Source organism: Sinocyclocheilus rhinocerous, unplaced genomic scaffold (assembly GCF_001515625.1).
Source record: "Sinocyclocheilus rhinocerous isolate Xijiao unplaced genomic scaffold, SAMN03320098_v1.1 scaffold1609, whole genome shotgun sequence".
NCBI classification, from domain to species: Eukaryota; Metazoa; Chordata; class Actinopteri; order Cypriniformes; family Cyprinidae; genus Sinocyclocheilus; species Sinocyclocheilus rhinocerous.
The window spans coordinates 473,296-479,239 of NW_015633539.1; positions in this window are offsets into that span (position 1 = coordinate 473,296).

The following is a 5,944-nucleotide window of genomic DNA, read 5'->3' on the forward strand; positions in this document are numbered from 1 at the left end:
CTTATCTTTGCTGTATCCTAAAAGCTATAAGCCTTTAAATTCAATGGGTTCTGTTTAAGTCGTTCTCTATCCTTTTGAAAATGTCTTACAGTAATACACACAGACAGACAGCCTTGATGTTTAATGGCAGCTGAAATATTCAAATGAGAGCCCATCATATCTCACTATTCTCAGGATGGGGTATGCGAAAAGAGCCTCAAATACAAACGGTCAAATTTTTTCCTTTTGAAGGATGTTGGGTCGGCAGCCTGCTGAATGCAGTATCAGCTGGAATGTAATGAGAAAATGAGAAGGGGGATGATGTATAGCCACCTCTGATCCTCCACTGCTTTTATCAACTGAATCGACTTGCCGCAGCATACAAGGTTGTAAATTAGACTGTTTATATGAGTGTGCGTGAGAGAAAGAAATATAGAGAGAAGTAAGAATGACAAAGCCATTTATCACAAACCACTGAGCCATATCAGCTGTGATAAGTCAGACCCATCTCTCTGTTTAAGATGCTGCAGTTTTTGATCAATGTTTGATTAAAGGCAAGTCAGATTATGTAGCGACCATCTTGGTAATACAATAGCCGTATAAAGAAAAGCTGCTTTGTAACTTGCCAAACTACAACTAACTCTTATTTTAGTCAAAATAAGATTTTTTACTAAGGAATTAAAGTTAAAAAATTTAGTCACAGTTAAAACATTTTGTCAAACAGTCAAAGGTATGCTTTTGTAGCTAGCTAGCTATACACTACAAGCTACTAGCAAAACGTGCTAGTATGATACAGCTACTTACATCAGGAATATCTTAATTTAAATATAACTATATTAACTATCCAGTGACATAATTTTTCAAATAGGGTCTCAAGTCTGTGAAATGTTGTTTTGAATCATGTTCATTTGTCATTAAGCAAACCTATAAACTAATATTTCCAGCCATAGATATGAGAAATGACAGTCAAGCATCTACTGCCTCAAACAATTAGAAAAACTTCTAGTATTTGAAAATGTTTACAAAAAAATGTATATAGCTGTGAAGCTATATGCAAAAAGCAATGTGATATCAAAACCTTTACTTGGTGGAAAAAGTAGCTTGTAACTGGAAACCTATGGAAACCTGGAAACTTAAACTATTTTTGAACTATTGTCACACTAATACTGAAAAATGTAGTCAAGTAGTTAGTATATACTAACGTTAGTATAGTAACTGAAATACAGCTACTGTCTACTTGAATGGGGAAAGACTGAAATTTCCAATACTGTTTACCTAGATTATGTTAACCTGATATTTCTAATCATCAATAATATCTGACAAAACGGTATCATACATGACTTGAACACTGGGGGGAATTAGAAAAATATGCCAGGAGGAGCATTAATTAATTGTGGCAAACCAGACAAGCGAAACCAATGAAAAAACAGATTACCATTTTTTGGATAAAAAGACTGATAAGAATAAGGTATAAGTATGGATGCCCGGTCAGACAAACACTCAGATGCGGTGACTGTCACCTCGGCTTTGTTGCTCTGTTCAATAAAGTCTTATTTTGACATCTGGAACTCTGCTTCTTGAGCTTTATTCACAACATTGAGAAGACCATAGCTTGCGCCACAACAGATGCTGAGAGTATTTAGTTATGAATGATTTGCAGGTGAATATGGTATTGCATTAAAGACCCCCTGTGGTGAAAATCAAGTTTTTAATATTGTTTACAAGTCTGTCTGGTGTGTTTAATATGCTTAGAGACAAATCATGTGCAAATTCATCAGTCAGCACCATTGCTGAGCATTTTCTCCTTTAAACTGCAGTGTACCAATGACAGTCTCAAAAATGCGGATTGAAACATCCCATGTTTCTTACCCTCACAAACATGTAATCACTCCTGTCGTACACACAGGGTGGGGCTTTTCATATCATTAGCAAAGCATTTCAACTTAAGGATGTTGATTTTTAGAAAGCAGCTTTCTGAGACTGACAACGGGAACATGGTTTGTGTAATATGAGCAACACAATATTGGCTGTCTGATAACATAGTCAAGCCAAAGGCTAATGATATTACCGTCATGTGTCCTGTGTTGTAGAGAGCAATACATTAAATACATTACCATTCTGAAACACCAACTTGTAGACAACCCATATAATTCGCTCTTCCTCTTCTTTTTCGGAATCAGTTTCTGGTTCAAACACAAAGTCTATGGCTGAATTAATCCAGTAGAAGAATTTTTTCACCAGAAAAAAAAAATGTTTAAATATGTAATTTTTGTTGGTCAAAGATTAGTTTAAGGGATAAATCAGTAACTGCAGGGGGACTTTAAATAAAAGCTGCAATTTTGTTCCAGTTTGGAAATATGTACAGGTGGTTTGAGGATCCAAAAACACACATCGAGCATATATTTCCTAATGCATCTAAATAAAACTGGCATCATATTTCTTAGTTTTATACCATAGACCCTGATCATCAGGAACAACATTCCTGTTTCCCCCCCCCCTGAGGATGGGATTAGTTTCAGTGGGTGGTTTATTAAGGCTCTGCATGTGTTCTCATCACCAGAAAAAAAAAAAAAGTTTAAATATGTAATTTTTGTTGGTCAAAGATTAGTTTAAGGGATAAATCAGTGACTGCAGGGGGACTTTAAATAAAAGCTGCAATTTTGTTCCAGTTTGGAAATATGTACAGGTGGTTTGAGGATCCAAAAACACTGTATGCAAGTCCTGTTGTCCTTTTGAGGAAGGGTGAAAAGATGTTGGTATTAATATTTAGTTTGCTTTATTTCAAATTCTAAACTTTTAATTGGAGCTTTAACAACAGCAAAACTCTGGATTTTCTCACTTATGATTGTTCTTTATGTCCATACTGAAAAACAAAAACAAAACATTGTGTACAGGCATTTATATATTCCTATCATAATCTATGGCTCCACTTTTTAATAAGGCATAAAAGCTGCATTCGGTTAATTAAGGAAATCGCGCCTCGATTTAATTTTTGTAGTATCAAATGTGATGAGACTTTGCAGTTTGGACGTCGCCATATTTGATGTTTACTTTAGTCACTGTCGCTATAGTAACAGGTCACAAATAGAATACAAGTTGCACGTACATACAGTTATTGGTAATTGATTCATACTTGAACATTCTGCTACTTTTATGATGTCATGGACTTTGGATCACTTTGGATCATGTGTTTAAAATCTCTATAAAAATACACTAATACGGCGAAAATTATCGACTTGTTCAAGTTAATTCCACAAAAAAAGATTTTTCTGAAAAGAATCTCTTAAACATGTTCTCCTTTGTTTCTTTCCATCTTCATGTCACTGCCATGAACGGTAAGAGTGGCAAGAAAGACAGCAATAAAAGGCTAACTCAGCTCATTTTTAATTTGCAAAAAATCTGAATGTGTAGCATATGAAAACTGTATAAACAGATAGTGTTTCTGAAAATGTTCTTCTCATTTTCTTTTTCTTTGCATGACTCATTCTGTCTACATGCCATGGTTTGAGGTGCCACGATGGTGGTAATATTAAAAAATAAAAAATAAAAACTGTTAATTTGTGTTATGGTGCAGCATGATTTTTTTATTCTGAAAAATCACTGTATTTCTGAACATATTATTCTCTCTCTTTCTTTGCATTACTCTTTCCAACTACATTCAACGGTTTGAGCCTTACAATGACAAACATGGCAATGCACCAAAAAAATGTTATTTTGTGTTAAAATACAGCATGATTTTATATTCTGAAAAAACCACTGTATTTCTGAACCTATTCTTCGTTGTTTCTTTCTTTGCCTAACTCTTTCCAGCTACATGGCACGGTTTAATCTGCCACAATGAAATGGTAAACTATCATCTGACAGCAATATAAGATAATTCCAGTCTGAATGTTTTGTATATGAATACATTTAAAACATGTATTAACTTGTTTAAAAGTGGAAATTCACTGTATTTCTGAACATGTTCTTGTTTTTATTTTTTTTATTTTTCCATGACTATTTCTGACAAAATGCTACAGTTTGAGCCATTACAGTGGTGAATATGGTAAGATAGATCACACGAGAGAAGTAGCCAGTGCTCAAGGTGGGCCCGTATCAGTATCAGTGCAGTACCAGCACTTCTGTATTTTATTCTTAGTGTAACATTACTTTTTCTTGCGTACAGGGATGTCTGGTCTGGTTATATTATAATAATAATAAAAAAAGTATCATGGTAATAGCATTTTTGGGCTGTATTTGGGCTAGTGTTATATGATGATATGATACATGATATGATATGACATGATATATGATTGATATGATATGATATAAGACTAGGGAAAACAAGGTTTAAATCTTTTATTCTCAGTGCATCCCATGAATTGTGAGGTTCGCAGGATTTCAGAAAATAAGGGAACATGTTATTTTTTTGTGAACACTGAAGCGCAGTACTTTTAAAGATACAATATTTGGGACCAATACAAAAAAAGCCCTGTAGCGGTAACCGTGGTATTTTGATAGTATGGTAGCCTAATGGTAGGCTATTTTGCAGTGTTGTGGGAGATATTCTGAAGTCCAACTGAAAACAACAACAACAAATACATAGGCTACATGCCGCATACATAGCTGCAAAACAATGAACAACATAATCACCACACAAGACATCATCATAACGTTGTTTCCTGTCACGGTCATTAGACAAACGGCACGTTATTTCTTTCTTTCTTTAAAAACGATGTAGATCCACATCAGTCCAGTAGGTGGCAGTATGCGCACTCAGATCTGTGAACTGCCAGAAATGAACAGAAGAACTTCCTCGAAGAAGACTCTGGAAGAATCATGGCGGTGGATAAGAAAGATACGCGTTCAGGGAAAGCTCCTAAAAAAGAGTCGCAGCCTTTAATTATCGCCAAAACTCCAGCAGAGAAGCAGCGCCTAAAGTTGGAGAGATTGATGCGAAACTCAATTTAATGATTCGTACTCTATATTGATTAGTAAATTCGTACGCATCCATTTCTTTTAGTATTTTTGAAGAAGAAATGCATACATAATAAATATATCATTTCAATGTAAATTATGAAATGAAATTCATAATTTAAATTTAAATTAGGGCTGCACGATATTGGAAAAAACTCACATTGCGATATTTTTTTTTTCTGCAATTATATATTGCGATATGAAAAAAAAATCAGATGATTTCAATAGCTCTATTTGCGAGAAAAAATAATCAATGATTAGGGTGATTTTGTAGGCGAGTAAATCAGCATAGGAAATAAACAAATTACAAGCATAGATAAATAACAGAACAAAGATACAAATGAAATAAGCAGTGCTTTATATTTTTCAGGTAAGTCTAACAGTATTCAGGCACAGAAATTGAATAATCAAATGTAAAATAACACTGCATAGTTTTCACTATAACTTTGTGTTTTGTTGTTTAATTAACGTTCATGACAGAGAGAAAGCAACAGGAACATTAAACTGTTGTGAACCAATATACTGATACACATCCATTTTCTTTCTCAATTGTTTACCTTCACCTAAGCCATAAGCAACTGTATTTACAAGGATTCTTGCAGAGCACAGTATTTCAGGCACAAATAGAGCAGAAGTGAACAGAAATCAGTGTTCACGTGCATCTGCTTGGCTCTCACCATGTAACCCATTATAATCAGTAATGCTGTGGGACTGACTACACTGGATGTGGCGCGACACGACAAATCCCCGACAGTAAACTCGTTTATGACGTACTGACACAAAGTTCAAATGATATGTAATGGTCACTTTGTCGCATCCGGTGTAGACAGACTTCTACATGTTCACATGTCGTGGGTGGAAAACGCCAGCCGTGCCGCTTTCTCCTTCTTTCCAAAGCGCTCGGGAGCTTGCGCTTTCGTGGAGTCTGCCGTTGCTAAGCGACCGTGAACCGCGCTCTCCGCGAAGACGTGGAAGTTTCAACAAAGGATAAATGGATTTCCAGCACTGA